This window comes from Syngnathus acus, chromosome 14 (genome assembly GCF_901709675.1).
Source record: "Syngnathus acus chromosome 14, fSynAcu1.2, whole genome shotgun sequence".
Taxonomy (NCBI): domain Eukaryota; kingdom Metazoa; phylum Chordata; class Actinopteri; order Syngnathiformes; family Syngnathidae; genus Syngnathus; species Syngnathus acus.
Window position 1 is genome coordinate 9,731,681 of NC_051099.1, and position 18,278 is coordinate 9,749,958.

Sequence of the window (18,278 nt, forward strand, 5' to 3'; positions counted from 1 at the left end):
ATTGTGTTCGTATGGAGCGTGTTTGAAGTGAACAGCAGAGAAGAAAGGAACAAGGCAAAGTGTTGTGAAATAAAATATTACCTGTAATACGCATTTTGTTATTTGCTGATTGAAACTGCTAATTAAACTGTGAATTGTAACTAATAGGTAGAGAACTGAACTCTCGCTCTTTATATAGCTGACACGTCTTGCGCATCCGTTCTGCGCATACTGTCATGGCGGCCCCGTATGATATCCGGTCTGCGATGGAGATTAAAAAACAAACAATATTTGACAATAACACACCATCAAGGATTGCACAATCGCATCAAACGATGTGTCGTCAATTATGAATTTTACTGACTAAGTGTGTTGGGCAGGATGGCTGAATGCGATGCGCGATTGACAACAAACAAGAAGAAAGGTGTGATTTCAAGTTTTATTTCGAGGGAGATTTTCTTCAAAAATTGTTGTACCCATGCATAATGCGCACCCCAGATTTTAGGACAATAAATTAGTTAGATTTTGCGCATTATGCATGGAAAATCACGGTATGTTGTGTATGCATATACTCATGTATGTATACAAGTAATGGCTGATGTTTTGTTCTCCTATGGAATCTAATGTTAAACAGGGGGGATGTTAGGAAATATGTCAAATATTATCATTAGAGTCTATGTATCTATGTGTGCAAGATCTTCCACAGTATGTGACAGTTTGACCTTGTGCCCGGGGATTTCCAACCGATTTGGAATGTTAAGAGAACAAGGGTGTTTTTCATGGTTCAGGATGTTTATGGCTAAAGCCATATGTCGCTTTAAAAAATGGCATCCTGGTTTGAACAATGACATCGTTGAGAGGTCCATACTGCTCGCCTTAAGCTCTAACATCCTTGTTTTTCTGAAATCATGAGATGAACTTACTGCTGTGAACAAGAGAAGCGATACATTTGTCTAAACTCCACCCATTGCATTTATTCAATAAAAAGGGGCCAGCCTGTGGCTGGAGCGCGGTTCGGGCCACACACCCTGTGTGTGTGTGTCTCGGGCGCCCTCCTACTGGAGTAGTTGGCCTGATGAAGACAACTCTCGGTCTGACGAAATTCTTTGTGTAAAATGTTGACGAACCCAACAGTAAGGGTGAAGGTGATGGACTAGCCAAGCATGCTCTCACTGGAGCAGTTCGCAGCCGAGTAAGCGGTCGGGATGAGGATCAGCACCTCCAAATCTGAGTCCATGGTCCTCAGTCGGAAAAGGGTGGAATGCCCTCTCCGGATCGGGGATGAGATCCCTCACATACCCACTGCTGGTGGACGTAGGAGGACGTGCTGCATTGTCGACAAGCCAGCGTCCATTAGGAGGACCTGGACAAGAAAGACCTGGGAAGAGAATCTGTCGCTGGGCCAGCATCTTAGGTCATGAAATCTTTCGAGAGGTTAGTGCTGAACCACCTGAAGGATGTCACGGGCCCCCTGCTTGCCCCCCTCCAGTTTGCCTACCGGGCAAACAGGTCGGTGGATGATGCGGTCAACATGGGACTGCACTACATCCTGCACCACCTGGAACACCCCAGGAACGTACGCCAGGATCCTGTTTGTGGACTTCAGCTCGGCGTTCAACACCATCGCTCCTGCAATCCTCCAACAGAAGCTCATCCAGCTCGCGGTGCCTGCCTCCACCTGTCAGTGGATCACCAGCTTCCTGACCAACAGGAGACAGCGTGTGAGGCTGGGGAGCATCACATCTGACACCCGGACCACCAATACTGGAGCCCCTCAGTCGTGCGTCCTCTCCCCACTGCTCTTCTCTCTCTACACCAACGATTTCTCCTCAGGACCAGGAAACGTGCAAGTAACAGACCCTTCTCACCCAGGTTGCAGTCTGTTTGAACTACTCCCCTCCGGATGGTGTTATAGAGCTCTGTACGCCAAAACCAGCAGACACAGAGACAGCTTCTTCCCTCAGGCTGTTGCTCTGATGAACTCACACCACTCTTAGAGTCTCAGAGTCATTACTGTGCAATAACATCCTGCTCTCCACACCTTTTTTGAATTGTCTACACTGTTTGTACTATGTGTCCTCTCTGCATCCATTGCAGCCTGGTCATCCTGGAAGAGGGACCCTCCCATCTGTGGTCTCTTCTCAAGGTTTCTCATTTCCTCTAGCTGGAGTTTTGAGTTTTTCCTTGCCCTCTTGGGAGTTTAAGATCAGGGGATGTTTGGAATATTTGCCAATTTTCACATGTCCTGAGTGTTGTTAGTCACCTAAATGTTGAACAGAGGCTGTGATTTACCAAAGTCAAATTCCTTGTTTGGCACGCTCAAACATGGCGATTAAAAAAACTCTTGAATCTCAGGTCTGCCTTCGTCTGACAACAGTGGATTGACGGGATCCGGAAGTGCAACAAACCAGGGGACAAGTAAGTAAAAGCCTGACGAGTGACATAGAGGTTAAGATGGTGCGTGAAAGAGTGTTGGATTTGGCCTAGACAATTGGCTTAAATGAAATTCCAAATTTCGCCAGCAGATGGTGACAAAACCTTGACATGAGAGACCTGAAGAAGTTAAGATAGGTTAATAGTTAGTTTTTCAAAATTAATGATTCATATTAATAGTACTTTTATCAGAGATAGTGTTAATGTTAAATTGACCTGATAATAGATCAGTAGTCACAATAACTGATTAGAAGGACATATTCTGGATAAAACATGGACACACAACTTTGGATGATTTTATATTATTTTTGCTTTGACATATTATATTGAAACTGCTTGAATATTTTAATCTGCTGATTTTTAATCTTTTAAATTCGATTGACATTGAACTTCTATTTAAACCTTTTTTCTTTAACTCTTATTCTCTTAAATCATTAACTTTCCATTGAGGGATTGTTTAGAAGCATTAGGTTTGAGACTAACTGCTGACATTTAATCTTTTAATTTCGAATAAAGGTGATTTTCTATTTACCGTAATTTTTGGACTAAAAGTCGCTCCGGAATATAGGTCGCATTAGCCATAAAATGCCCAATAACGTGAAAAAAAACATATATAAGTCGCTACGGAGTATAAGTCGCATTTTGGGGGGAAATTTATTCGACAAAATCCAACACCAAAACCAGACATGAACGAGCAACAACAGGCTAAACGATAGGTATGCTAACGTGACATAAACACAAACGAAGAGCTGAGAACGGGCCTGACGTAACATTCAGAGTTATTCAAAAAACTATTACATAAATAACACGTTTATAAAACCATCTGTGTCACTCCAATTCATTAAATCCATCGATTGTCCTTTGTCAACAATGGGTGCGCGCAGCTGACGGCGCTTGCACTTCAAAATATTCCACAGGCCCATATAACGATATATAAATTAGATATCAAATAACTATTATATAAGCAATAGTATTATCAAACCATCTGTGCACTCTAAATCATTAAATCCATCGATCAAATTCCTCGTCCTTTGTCAACAACGCCGCGCGTGCGCCCTGACGTCAGCCTCGTCGTTATTCCACAGATCTACTATATAACTATATTGTAGCGTTAACAAAGTTCAAGGAAAGACGTGGGTTTGGTAAACGGCTCTTTATTTAACAAAACAAACTTCCAGGCGTGTGGCGGCGTGGACTTCCAGCCACGGAAGTGGAAGAGAGCTCCATACAATAGGACCGGGCGTGCGTAAAAGCCATGACCGAGCCCTATCCACCGTCCCCGGACAGCCACTCGGCCGAGCGCCGGCCCCAGACTTCAATCCACAGAGGTGGAAGAGAGCTCCATAGAATAGGACCGGGCGTGCGTAAAAGCCATGACCGAGCCCCATCCACCGTCCCCGGACAGCCACCCGGCCGAGCGCCGGCCCCAGACTTCCATCCACGGAGGTGAAAGAGAGCTCCATAGAATAGGACCGGCCGTGCGTAAAAGCCATAATAGTTTTTCAAACCTTCTGTGTCACTCCAAATCCTTAAATCCTTCAAACTCTTCGTCCTCCGTGTCACTTAGAAACAAAGCCGCTAATGATGCCGGTAGTACCGTGGGGCCCTTCGTCATCTTCGTCATCCCGTGATCAATCTTTGTCCTTTTTGTAAACAACCGCCGCGCACACCGCTGCTGACATCTGACACTTGAAATTCAAATTACAGTAATCCCTTGCTACATCGCGGTTCCACTTTTTTTTTTTTGAAATTTTTTGAAAAAAAACATATAAGTCGCTCCTTATGATAAGTCGCCCCCCCACCCAAACTATGAAAAAAAAACGCGATTTATAGTCCGAAAATTACGGTAAACCTTTTTTCTTTAACTTTTATTCTCTTAAATCATTAACTTTCGATTAAGGGATTGTTTAGAAGCATTAGGCTCAAGACTAACTGCTGACATTTAATCTTTTAATTTCGAATAAAGGTGATTTTCTATTTAAACCTTTTTTCTTTAACTTTTATTCTCTTAAATCATTAACTTTCGATTGAGGGATTGTTTAGAAGCATTAGGCTCAAGACTAACTGCTGACATTTAATCTTTTAATTTCTAAAGTTAAAAGTGCACGAGATACGGCTTTGGTTTGTCCGAGCCATGAGATACGGCTTTGGTTTGTCCTAGCTATGAGATACGGCTTGGGTTTGTCCAAGCCATGGGATACGGCTTTGGTTTGTCCAAGCCATGAGATACGGCTTTGGTTTGTCCGACCTATGAAATACGGCTTTGTTTTTTCCGAGCCAAGAAACAGCTTGGGTCCAAGACCCAGTGGAAGTTACGGGTTAAGAAAAACAGAGCTTTTTCTTAATTGAAGAAGGGCGTAGATTCTTTTTTGTCCGTTTTTCCAAGCTGTTTGCCTGAAAGTTGTGTGATTGAGAGTGTGACTGGTAGGATAAATTGACTAAAAACAGTTCTCGCATTAATCCAAGGTAATAACATAGGTTGTACATTTGTTGAAAGGTCAATTTAAACCTACATTGAGGATCCTCAAAAGAAAAATTTAGAAAAAAAATGTATAAACCTAAAATACCAAATTAAGATGGGAAAGGAAAACGGTAAATCTCTAGCTCTTGAAGGAGATGGCGAGTAGATTTTCTAATTGTATGCGATACACGTTGAAGTGGAAGAATAAGTATGGAGCAGAAGGAAAGTTGAATGATGAAATGTGGAAGAAGTGGTAGAAATTTTGGAGGAGAGTGTGGCTAGGAAGCCAAAGGGATTGAGAAAGGAAAGAAAAGAGAGAGAAGTCCTTTGTGCTAGAGTGTAGTTGAAAGCTTCACAAGAGAGAAGAGAACAAAATCAAGAGACAAAACAAATAAAGATGAAAAGTGATGAGGTCACAAGTGTTTGTCAGACCAGAACACAATAAGGCCCCAGTGCGCAGGTGCAAGGCCGCAGCTCAAGCCGTGGCTCAAGCAAAGGTGCAAGAGGAGCTTCCATTCTGATGCAATTCATGTATCCGAATTTAAAAGACCTGACGTCTCCCCCATATGACAGCAAAACATGTCATTGTCAGATTATTAGAACATTTTTTTAGATTATTAGAGCTCCTGTCCATACAAGTATAACAATGCTGTTTGTATGCCCAATGACAAATGACCAGAGATCAAATTGTGTGTGCACACTAAAGTTAAAATTTGCAAATCAAGCGGTAAAGAAATGTAAATTGCTTCTATCGTATGTGTTAAAATGATGAAATTGGCTAAACCTTTAGTGCAAAGAAATTTGCTAGACTGTGGTCTATCCAATTTGCACCGCAAAACAGAAACAATTTTGAAAAATAAAAAAAGAGAGAAAAAGAAAGAAATCTGTGGGCAGAAACTGGTTTTCACCAGTGCTCAATAGTGTCTCACCTTGAAGACAAATTCGAAAGACAGAGAAAACATGTTTACAGGAATTGGATGAAGCAAAATTGTGAATTCAAGACATTGCAATGCTTGATTTAATAGGAATAATTGATTGGTTGTCTTATAAGATTATACAAGCTTCTATATGTGAGTAAAACCCGAGAGATTGAGGTCTTTAAATTTAAGAACAAAGAGAAAATTCAGATTACTTTGCCAGCAGTTTTTTGTGTTGAGTTTGTTTTCTTTTTGATTGGTGGATTGTTCTATCAGGAACCTTGAGTTGAAAATGGTATATGAATGTTGTGTGGAGGGGTAGAAAGACTCCTTTTTGGAGACTGTGTGAGATGCAAATGAGCAAGTTTGAATGATTGCCTGAATGAAAGGAAAATACAGGTTGAATGGTTGAAGTTGTTGGAGACTACTATGGGAAATGAGTAGAAAACCTTTCAAAAAAAGAGTGATTTTGAGTACCGTATTTTCCGCCCTAAAAGGCGCACCGGGTTATAAGGCGCACCTTCAATGAACGGCCCATTTTGGACTTTGTCCATATATAAGGCGCACCGGATTATAAGGCGCATAAAATAGAAGCTATACTGCATCAAACTGAGGTTGACTAGGGTTGCGGTATGCATCCACTAGCCAATAACCAACGAGCCCTCTGTAAACAATCGCGTTTCTCAAACGATCTCCTATAAAATGATCAGAACTGACTAAAGTTCGATCTAACGCATTGGTACTACTTACCTATGTTTCCCTTCCATATCGATCCGTAGATTTACTCGAAACATTAACAGAGCAGCCTATTCTGACATGAAATAGCCTGGTACGTATAGCAGCTATCGCAATAGCATTAGCCATCCGCAAAGTCTCACGAGCCTCAGCTCGCAATCTCCCATGAGCCTCAGCAAAGTGTAAACAATCGCGTTTCTCAAACGATCTCCTATAAAATGATCAGAACTGACTAAAGTTCGATCTAACGCATTGGTACTACTTACCTATGTTTCCCTTCCATATCGATCCGTAGATTTACTCGAAACATTAACAGAGCAGCCTATTTTGACATGAAATAGCCTGGTACGTATAGCAGCTATCGCAATAGCATTAGCCATCCGCAAAGTCTCACGAGCCTCAGCTCGCAATCTCCCATGAGCCTCAGCAAAGTGTAAACAATCGCGTTTCTCAAACAATCTCCTATAAAATGATCGGAACTGACTAAAGTTCGATCTAACGCATTGGTACTACTTACCTATGTTTCCCTTCCATATCGATCCGTAGATTTACTCGAAACATTAACAGAGCAGCCTATTTTGACATGAAATAGCCTGGTCCGTATAGCAGCTATCGCAATAGCATTAGCCATCCGCAAAGTCTCACGAGCCTCAGCTCGCAATCTCCCATGAGCCTCAGCGAAGTGTAAACAATCGCGTTTCTCAAACGATCTCCTATAAAATGATCGGAACTGACTAAAGTTCGATCTAACGCATTGGTACTACTTACCTATGTTTCCCTTCCATATCGATCCGTAGATTTACTCGAAACATTAACAGAGCAGCCTATTTTGACATGAAATAGCCTGGTACGTATAGCAGCTATCGCAATAGCATTAGCCATCCGCAAAGTCTCACGAGCCTCAGCTCGCAATCTCCCATGAGCTTCAGCAAAGTGTAAACAATCGCGTTTCTCAAACGATCTCCTATAAAATGATCGGAACTGACTAAAGTTCGATCTAACGCATTGGTACTACTTACCTATGTTTCCCTTCCATATCGATCCGTAGATTTACTCGAAACATTAACAGAGCAGCCTATTTTGACATGAAATAGCCTCGCGGGTACAACAGCTATTCGGTGACGCCCCCTGACTACAGTTGCCGTAATGCTGGGAAGCGATGCGACCTTGTAATTTACTAGTCGTACTAAAACGTACTGAAACATTTTGGCAGAGCACTGTGTACAACCAGTATGGATCAACAAATTCATCAGTTGATCCATATATAAGGCGCACTGGCCTATAAGGCGCACTGTCGGCTTTTGAGAAAACTCCAAACTTGTGCTTGCGAAATTCAGTCCCTTTTGCAAAGTCCTTATCGATATTGGCATGAAGTGAGCTGAAGTGGCGCTGACCATTTGAAGCTTTTAAATGCGCCAATGACGTCCGACATATCAGGCAGAATGGCTTGCCATAGCGTTCAACAAAAAACAACTTTAACTCTGTTAAAAACGTCCTGTGTTCATCGTCATATATTCGTTTAGCTGTGCATTTTTTCCTTGCCATTTTGGCAAGCGTCTTGTCAGCTTTTCTGGACCTAATGGGCCCCCGTAGTCACAGTCGCCATTCATTAAAAAGCCAGCAAAACATATCGCTCTGTTTGTCCCTCCTCCTTTGCGGGATTTCACCTCACGCGCATGCGCGTTTGACCAAAATACCATATTGAACTCAAGCGAAGCAAATACGCACGAAAAATAAACACAAATGTTGATATGAACGTAAAAGAGCCGCATGAAACTAGCCAAAGAGCCGCATGCGGCTCGCGAGCCGCGGGTTGGCCACGGCTGGTCTATGGGCTCATTTGAATAGACCAATTGACAATGTCGACCGAGGTAAAAGATGGTCACATGATGAGAACTTTGAGGACTGGTCATGGGACCCCAGAAACCCACACGAAATCAACACTTGGTACCGGTGTGTGACGTTCACTCTGAGATCCCACACACAGGAGGGATGCTATGTGTGTTCCAAACTCCCCCCCTTCCTCCACGCAAGTTCACTTGGAGGCCAGAACAATGACTGTCACTGAAGCGAAATGCATGGCCTCTGTGGGAGGGGTTGGATTTCAACACGTGCCGTCACAGTCAGTGATGCTACCCTACCGCTATGGACTCACAGAAAGGAACCTGTGATCGAACTATTTTGGATTAATCTCAATGTGACTGTTGAAGGACAATAGATGCCACAAGTGGCCTAAACAAAAAGGCTTCCTGAAATGGACTACACGTGTTTCATCCAAGAAAATGAAACCCACGATTGCATTAACGACTGCTCTCCAGGAGGAAACTGGATGGAGGCTTTGGACATCACTGCTGAGTGCCAGGATGGGAGAGCCATTTCAAGGCGTCAGGGTTCTCCTACCAACATGGCTGCACCATCGGACGGGACCTACTTTATTCAGAATGGCTCGTGGCTTTGTGGTCACAAAAGTCGTCCGATGCTGCCCACCAACTGGACACGAGTGTGTACACCAGTGTGGGTGACCGACCACACCTACAGGATACAACATCATCAGTTGACGACAGCACACAACTCTTCTGGACGTCGACGCAGGGCTGCTGCAGCCTTTGAACCACATTACCCCGTCTGGGGTGCGAATGTCCCTGACAGCCACAAAGTGTGGTCCGTCGGAGACAGAGTCGTTCAGGCGTGTTTTCCTTGGATCGGAGTCGAATCACTCTTCATCAAGACACTGAACTCTGATGAAGGCGGAGGTACCCGCCGAAACATGTCAGGTAATGCACCTAAAATAATAATAATAATAATAATTCATTAAATTTGTATAGCGCTTTTCAAAAACCCAAAGACGCTTACAGGGAATAAGGCAAAGACATACATGAGGGGAGGGGGACGGGGAAGAAACAATCGGATAAAATTAAGAAGAGGAAACCAGTTATGGGTAGGGGAGGTCATGAGCTTGGGAGTGTGGGTGAGTCACAGACAGACTGAGGGAGAGAGTTCCAGAGTCGGGGTGATGTGCAGGAGAAGGCTCTGTCACCGAAGGATTTGAGTCTAGATTTTGGGACTGTCAGACGTGAAGTATTGGAGGATCGGAGGGGACGGTTGGGGCAGTAGGAGACAAGGAGGTCGGATAGGTAAGTGGGAGCCAGGTGGTGAAGGGCTTTGAAGGTGAGGAGGAGTATCTTGAAGATGATACGCTCCTTAATGGGGAGCCAGTGAAGAGAGTGGAGAACAGGAGTGATGTGTTCACGGGACCGGGTGTGGGTAAGGAGGCGGGCAGCAGAGTTTTGGACAAGTTGAAGTCTATGGAGTGAGTGAGCAGTGATTCCAGTGAGAAGGGAGTTGCAGTAGTCAAGCCGGGATGAGATGAAGGCGTGGATGAGGGATTCAGCGGCAGGGAGAGAGAGGCAGTGCCGGATTTTGGCGATGCGTCGGAGGTGGAAGTAGGAGGTCTTGACAACTGAGCTAACATGAGGGTGGAAGGACAGTGTGGGGTCAAAAATAACACCAAGGTTGCGTGCCAGAGGGGAGGGAGTGATGTTTGAGGAGTCAATGGTGAGTGTGATGGATCCAGTTTTATTAAGGGAGGATTTAGTGCCTATGAGGAGGAGCTCTGTTTTGTCACTGTTGAGTTTGAGAAAGTTGTGGGTCAGCCATGTTTTTATTGTAGAGATGCAGGTTTCAAAGTGGGTGAGGGAAGGGTTACGGGTTGGTGTGGTACGTATATAGATCTGGGTGTCATCAGCGTAGCAGTGGAAGTCCAGATTGAGTTTGCGGATGACAGTACCAAGGGGAAAGAGGTAACAGATGAATAGGAGGGGGCCAAGAACTGAGCCTGGGAGACCCCTTGTGTAACTGGGGAGAGGATGGATGTGTGACCGGAGAGAGAGATGAACTGGTTTCTGTTGGTGAGATAGGAGGTGGGCCAGTCGAGTGCAGTGCCCTCAACACCTAGTTGGCGCAGCCTTTGGAGGAGGATGGAATGGTTCACAGTGTCAAAGGCTGCGCTAAGGTCAAGTAGTAGTAGGATGTTGAGGGCACCAGAGTCTGCAGAAATGAGGAGATCGTTGGTGACTTTAACTAGAGCTGTTTCGGTGCTGTGAAGTGGGCGGAATCCGGACTGGAAGGGTTCATAGAGGTTGTTGGACTGGAGATGGGTGTGGAGTTGAGCGGAGACAATGCGTTCAAGGGTTTTGGAAAGGAATGAAAGGTTGGAGATGGGACGGTAGTTGGAGAGGTTGAGTGGGTCCAAGGTGGGCTTTTTGGGGATGGGGGTGATGGCTGCAAATTTATAGACAGTGGGAAAGTGGCCAAGGGATAGAGACTGATTAAAAAGGGTGGTGAGGTGGGGGAGGAGGACAGGGAGGCAGGCCTTAGTTAAGGTCGTTGGAAGAGGGTCGAGAGAGCAGGTGGTTGTCTTGGATGCGGTAATGATGTCTAGGATAGTGGAGGAGTCGACAAGGGAGAAGGCAGTGAGAGAGGGGAAGGGCGGGAGGTCAGGAAGGGGGGCAGGAGAGCAGGGGAGGTGGGGGAGGAGGAGTTATTGATGGTGTCGGTCAGAGCACTGTTGATTTGTGCGATTTTGTTGACAAGGAAGGAGTTACAGAGGGCGGGTGAGGAGGGTGGCTTGGTGACCGGCGGCTGGAGCAATTTGTTGACGGTGGAGAACAGTATGCGGGGGTTCCGGTTGGTGTTATTAATGAGAGATGAGAAGTAAGCAGATTTGGCAGCAAGAAGAGCATCACGATAGGAGGAGATGTGTTGTTTGAAGGTTTCGGCATGGACGGTGAGGCGGGTTCTTTTGTAGAGGCGTTCGAGTTGACGGCCAGTTTGTTTCATGGAGCGAAGTTCCGGGGTGTACCAAGGGGCAGAGTTAGTGAATGTAACAGAGGAAGTTTTCCAGGGGGCTCGGGAATCAAGGGAGCGTGATTGGGTTTACAGTCTTGATGTTGCGGTAGGAGATGGTGCGTTTTGTGGAATTATGAGGCGAGGGTAGAGGGGCGGAGAAGAGGATGCAGAGATGATCTGACAGTGGAAAGGTGAGAGGAGCGGCGACGGCGGAGGATCCCAGCCTTGCTGGCAGCTGAGGCAGCAGCAGCAGGGAGACGTTGATTATTGTTGAGATGATGAAGATCAGCAGCAGTGTAGACAAATGGACGAGAAGTTGGTGGAATGGAAGCCCGGAGTAGCAGAAGTGATAATTCATGGAGGAGATGAGACGTGACAGCAGCTGGGAATAATCCAGATAAAATGGTAGAAATGGCTAGTAGCTGGTTAGCTAGAAGTTGGTAGGCAGTGAAATGCATGGAAGCAGCAGTGGACCGAGTCGTGATGTTGGTGGAGTGGGTGGTGGTCTTGGTCAATCCCGACTGTACCCGTGCAAACGGCACGCCCCAGTGTGTCATGGCGGCACACAGCCGAGCCACGACCGGCGAGCTCGCAGCGAGCGGGTGCTCCCCCCGAGGACGCGGGCCAAGTGGCCAGAAAGTTGGGTTGAAGCCGTTTGCCGAGCCAAGAGCAAGCAGCTACAGGCTCAGAGCCGGGAGGTAGGAAGGTCCGGTGGTGTGTTGGCTAGCTGGCTAGCGTAGCTCATAGTCAGAGGGAGCGGGATCAGAGAGGTGCGAGCAGAGCTCCAGAGATACGCGGTGGGCAGGTGAAAAGGCGAGAAAAAGAAAAGAAAAAAACGGGCACACTTAAAACGGGAAACACAAAACAGACAGGGGACAAACAAATAGCGGACACGGTTCGGTGTAGAAGCGGCAGTCAACAATCCAGACGCCAGCGTTGCTCTAACCCGGAAGACAAGAAAAGGGGGCGTTGTTGTTCTCTTAGTGCTCTGGTGGCTCTGGTCTCTTCATCAAGACACTGAACTCTGATGAAGGCGGAAGTACCCGCCGAAACATGTCAGGTAATGCACCTAAAATAATTTGTTTGATATAAAAGAACCAGTGAAGTGACTGAACTATCGTTTCCAATCTTTTCTGAATCTCTCTCGCTGCAGATCAATGATGGACAAAACAGAGAGATTCAGGTTATTAGACTGATGGTCTTGCAAAACAGGTTGATTCTGGACTTGATGACTGCAGAGCAAGGTGGCGTGTGCCACATCATTGGGACTTCCTGTTGCACATACATTCCAGGAGTTAATGACACTCACATCAACGACGCCGTGAACTCACTGAAGAACTTACAGCAGGCCATGTCAAAAGACAAAGTCCCACATCGATGGGATTTCTTTTCATGGCTATTCTCCAGGGCCTGAAGGCAACTGCTGTTGAAACTTGTGTCTCCTGTGATTGTTGTTGTGCTCATTTACGACCTGTGTTATCTCGTGTTTGAAGTCAGCTGTATCAAGATCTGTGTCTTCTACCGTAGCTGAAGTGCGAATACAACATCTCGGGCATGTTGAATGTGATGATTTTAATGCGCTGCGAGCAGAAGATTGCGATAATGCTGATCAGCTGAACATTTTTCACGGTAACTTGATGATTTACCATCGAAAATGCCTAGCAAGTGATGAATACAATGATGTTTCTGTGTTTTTATTTTTCCATCGTCATTATATTTGTTAATCGGGGTGACAATCATATGATAAACAGGAAGGATATGTTAGGGTTGATAGATTAGTTTCATCCTATGCTTATGTTGGAATGTAACCTGTAATAATTAACCAAACTTGTCCTGTCTGGTGAGGGGCCAGACAAAGCACGGCTCAAAAAGCCCCTTATGATGAAAAAGATATATGGACACAGATTTCCCTCGCCCGGACGCGGGTCACCGGGGCCCCCCTCTGGAGCCAGGCCTGGAGGCGGGGCTCGAAGGCGAGCGTCTGGTGGCACAGCCCGAAAAGGAAATGTGGGTCCCCTTCCCATGGGCTCACCACCTGTGGGAGGGGCCAAAGGGGTCGGGTGCAGTGCAAGCTGGGCGGCGGCCAAAGGCAGGGACCTTGGCGGTCTGATCCCCGGCTGCAGAAGCTGGCTCTTGGGACATGGAATGTCACCTCTCTGGCTGGAAAGGAGCCCGAGCTGGTGTGCGAGGCAGAAAAGTTCCGACTAGATATAGTCGGACTTGCCTCCACGCACAGTTTGGGTTCCGGTTCAAGCCCTCTCGAGAGGGGCTGGACTCTCTTCCACTCTGGAGTTGCCCACGGTGAGAGGCGTCGAGCAGGTGTGGGTATACTTATTGCCCCCCGGCTGGGCGCCTGCACATTGGGGTTCACCCCGGTGAACGAGAGGGTAGCCTCCCTCCGCCTTCGGGTGGGGGGACGGGTCCTGACTGTTATTTGTGTCTATGCACCAAACGGCAGCTCAGAGTACCCACCCTTCTTGGGGTCCCTGGAGGAAGTGCTGGAGAGCGCTCCTTCTGGGGACTCCATCGTTCTACTGGGTGACTTCAATGCTCACGTGGGCAATGACAGTGAGACCTGGAAGGGCGTGATTGGGAGGAACGGCCCCCCCGATCTGAACCCGAGCGGTGTTCTATTATTGGACTTCTGTGCTCGACACGGATTTTCTATAATGAACACCATGTTCAAACATAAGGGTGTCCATGTGTGCACTTGGCACCAGGACACCCTAGGCCGCAGTTCGATGATCGACTTTGTAGTCGTGTCATCGGATTTGCGGCCGCATGTTTTGGACACTCGGGCGAAGAGAGGGGCGGAGCTGTCAACTGATCACCACCTGGTGGTGGGTTGGCTCCGATGGTGGGGGAAGATGCCGGTCCGACCTGGCAGACCCAAACGCTCTGTGAGGGTCTGCTGGGAACGTCTGGCGGAATCCCCTGTCAGGAAGAGCTTCAACTCCCACCTCCGGCAGAGCTTTTCCCACGTCCTGGGGGAGGCGGGGGACATTGAGTCCGAGTGGACCTTGTTCGCGCCTCCATTGTTGAGGCGGCCGACCGGAGCTGTGGCCGTAAGGTCATTGGTGCCTGTCGTGGCGGCAATCCCCGAACCCGCTGGTGGACACCGGCGGTAAGGGATGCCGTCAAGCTGAAGAAGGAGTCCTATCGGGCTGTTTTGGCCTGCGGGACTCCGGAGGCAGCTGACAGGTACCGGATGGCCAAGCGGAACGCGGCTTTGGCGGTTGCTGAGGCAAAAACCCGGACGTGGGAGGAGTTTGGCGAGGCCATGGAGAATGACTTCCGGACGGCTTCGAGGAAATTCTGGTCCACCATCCGGCGTCTCAGGAGGGGGAAGCAGTGCAACGTCAACACTGTTTACAGTGGAGATGGCGTGCTGCTGACCTCGACTCGGGATGTCGTGTGTCGGTGGGGGGAATACTTCGAAGACCTCCTCAATTCCACCGACACGCCTTCCATTGTGGAAGCAGGGCCTGGGGACTCTGAGGCGGACTCTCCAATCTCTGGGGTCGAAGTCACTGAGGTAGTTAAAAAACTCCTCGGTGGCAAGGCCCCGGGGGTGGAAGAGATCCGCCCGGATTTCTTAAGGGCTCTGGATGTTGTGGGGCTGTCATGGCTGACACGTCTCTACAACATCGCGTGGACATCGGGGACAGTGCCTCTGGATTGGCAGACTGGGGTGGTGGTTCCCCTCTTTAAGAAGGGGGACCGGAGGGTGTGTTCCAATTACAGGGGAATTACACTCCTCAGCCTCCCTGGTAAGGTCTATTCAGGGGTGCTGGAGAGGAGGGTCCGTCGGGAGGTCGAACCTCGGATTCAGGAGGAACAGTGTGGCTTTCGTCCTGGCCGTGGAACAGTGGACCAGCTCTTCACCCTCAGCAGGATCCTCGAGGGTGCATGGGAGTTCGCCCAACCAGTCCACATGTGTTTTGTGGACTTGGAGAAGGCGTTCGACCGTGTCCCTCGAGAGGTTCTGTGGTGGGTGCTTCGGGAGTACGGGGTACCGAGCCAACTGATAAGGGCGGTTCGGTCCCTGTATCACCGATGCCAGAGTTTGGTCCGCATTTCCGGCAGTAAGTCGGATTCGTTCCCAGTGAGGGTTGGACTCCGCCAAGGCTGCCCTTTGTCACCGATTCTGTTCATAATTTTTATGGACAGAATTTCTAGGCGCAGCCGAAGCGTTGAGGGTGTCCGGTTTGGGGACCTCAGCATCGCGTCTCTGCTTTTTGCAGACGACGTGGTGCTGTTGGCTTCTTCAGGCCGTGATCTCCAGCTCTCACTGGAGCGGTTCGCAGCCGAGTGTGAAGCGGTCGGGATGAGGGTCAGCACCTCCAAATCCGAGTCCATGGTCCTCGATCGGAAAAGGGTGGAATGCCCTCTCCGGATCGGGGATGAGATCCTGCCCCAAGTGGAGGAGTTTAAGTATCTTGGGGTCTTGTTCACGAGTGAGGGGAGGATGGAGCGCGAGATCGACAGGCGGATCGGTGCAGCGTCGGCAGTAATGCGGACTCTGTACCGGTCCGTCGTGGTGAAGAGAGAGCTGAGCCAAAAGGCGAAGCTATCAATTTACCGGTCGATTTACGCTCCTACCCTCACCTATGGTCACGAGCTATGGGTCGTGACCGAAAGAACGAGATCCCGGATACAAGCGGCCGAAATGAGTTTTCTCCGCAGGATGTCCGGGCTCTCCCTTAGAGATAGGGTGAGAAGTTCGGTCATCCGGGAGAGACTCGGAGTAGAGTCGCTGCTCCTCCACGTTGAGAGGAGCCAGATGAGGTGGCTCGGGCATCTCATCAGGATGCCTCCTGGACGCCTCCCTGGGGAGGTGTTCCGGGCATGTCCCACCGGTAGGAGACCCCGGGGACGACCCAGGACGCGCTGGAGAGACTATGTCTCTCAGCTGGCCTGGGAACGCCTTGGGATCCCCCGGGACTAGCTAGATGAAGTGGCTGGGGAGAGGGAAGTCTGGGAGTCCCTCCTGATGCTGCTGCCCCCGCGACCCGACCCCGGATAAGCGGAAGAAGATGGATGGATGGATGGATGTCCTGTCTTGACAAAGTAGTAGAACAAAGTGCTAAGATCCTTTGAACTGATTGACCAGCTGCAGAGGAAGCAATCTAAGTTGTTCTGTTTCCCCCAACGTTGTAAAAGACCCCCTGCTATGCTTTGACCAGAGGCCAGGGGTTTCAACCCCATCCTTTCCACTCTCACCCTGCTTTCTCTCAATAAAAACTCTCTTGCAAGAATCCAAAGTCAGGCCTCATTCGATGATCGCTGTATGCACAGCGGCAAATGACTCGCCGCTTGCAAGTGCTTAAAAGGGCATACTGTCTCCCGTGTGGTTCTTGCAAAATAAATTCGAGTGAGCACCACTCTAACAAAGCCTTCCCCGGGAAATCTACTTTACGGGTATGTTCCGTCAGGCACGTGGTTACTGACTTTTTTCCGAGTTGTACGATGACGCTGCTCTCGATCCATGCCCATCTGAAGCAGTTCTTGATCCCGTTCGACTAAATAACTCGTCTACAAGTGATGAAAACCCAATCGGAAATTCACATAGTGGCGGTGTAAAAACAGTTCTCCGCGTAAGTTAAGTTAACAAGTGGAAATGATGTGACAAAAGTAGCGCCAAAATGTTGCCAAAAATAAGGCGGATGTTGTCGCATCACTGCTGCCAGTGAGTTAGGTTTACAGACAGTTTAACTAATTTTGTTTTGAGATGTGCCTAAAGATGGCGTCGTGGCAGGCGTGTGAATGCTCGCGAGTCGCCGAGGCTAATGTTGCCCGGCCAGCTGGCCGGCCGCTCCCCCCCGCCTATATATAAAAGAAATAATTTTCTCAACGGATTTACACGATTCACAAAAATGATACTTTCGACAGAAAAAAACACGGAAATCCGCGGATCCGTGGAAAATTCTCATCCCTGGAAATGCGAGTAAACCGGGGTTCTCGTGGAAAACCCACGCAAGGGGAGAACATGCAAACTCCACACAGGGAGGGCCAGAGGTGTTATCGAACCCGCAACCTCTGAACTGTGAGGCGGACCTGCTAACCAGTGTGGCGCCCAATCAGTATTAAGTGCAATTTCTATTGATATTGACCTGGTGTCTATGCCAATATATATTTATATTGAAATATTTGCCCAGTTTTATTTTTCAATAAAAAAAAAAAATCCATTGAATGCCAACAGTTCACTGTTGGAAGGTGCCTCTGTGCTCATGGATGCTAGCATACTGTCAGCTTAGAACACGCACTCGTTTGCTTTGTTACACGATGCATTTTGTCTCGTCTGTCTGCTGTTCTATTTTGTGCTGGTATTACATAATGTTTCTTCAATGGTTGCTTTGAATTTTTTTCCTGAATAAGACAAGAAAATTCAGGTTATTAAGGCTTCTGTGATGTGCTAGCTTTCAGCTGTAACCAAGCAGTACAGTCCTTAGTTACGAGGCGCTTTGTGTACTAATCACATCTTTTCACAAATTTTGACAAAAATATTAACCTTTGAGCTGTTGAGAAATAGAAGTAGTGACCTTAAGAACATTCTTTTTGGAGAAATCTCAAAACCACAATTTTTCACCAAATGAGCTATTTTTGATAAGTTGAAATAAATCTCCATGTGACATATGCCTGATTTTGTGAAAAAAAATATTTGGTCAGTAGGCGGGGTACACCATGAACTATTTGCCTATTCTGCAGGGCAGAAACAAGCATTCACACTCACAACCAATCAAACCTAAGCACAATTTAGAGTGTCCAATTAACCTACCATGCTTGTTTTGTGGGAGAAAACCAGAGTAGCCAGATAAATATTAACAAAATGCATGTAAATACACCATCATTAACTTTCACACCATATTAAAAATTGTTATACAAAGATGGAGAAATAGCAAGAT

General features: G+C 47.4%; 1 protein-coding gene and 1 long non-coding RNA gene across 9 annotated transcripts in view; both read right to left on the reverse strand.

Moving 5' to 3' along the window:
- The window catches only part of phf14 (PHD finger protein 14), a 163,271-nt gene that overhangs the window by 37,053 nt on the left and 107,940 nt on the right, over positions 1-18,278 (reverse strand). The gene's annotated exons all lie outside the window — the stretch shown is intronic.
- On the reverse strand, positions 4,674-17,238 carry LOC119133982. The gene is made up of 3 exons (XR_005100238.1): positions 17,229-17,238; positions 15,992-15,994; positions 4,674-4,806 (listed from the first exon to the last, which is right to left on the reverse strand). It is a non-coding gene; the product is annotated as an uncharacterized LOC119133982 (long non-coding RNA).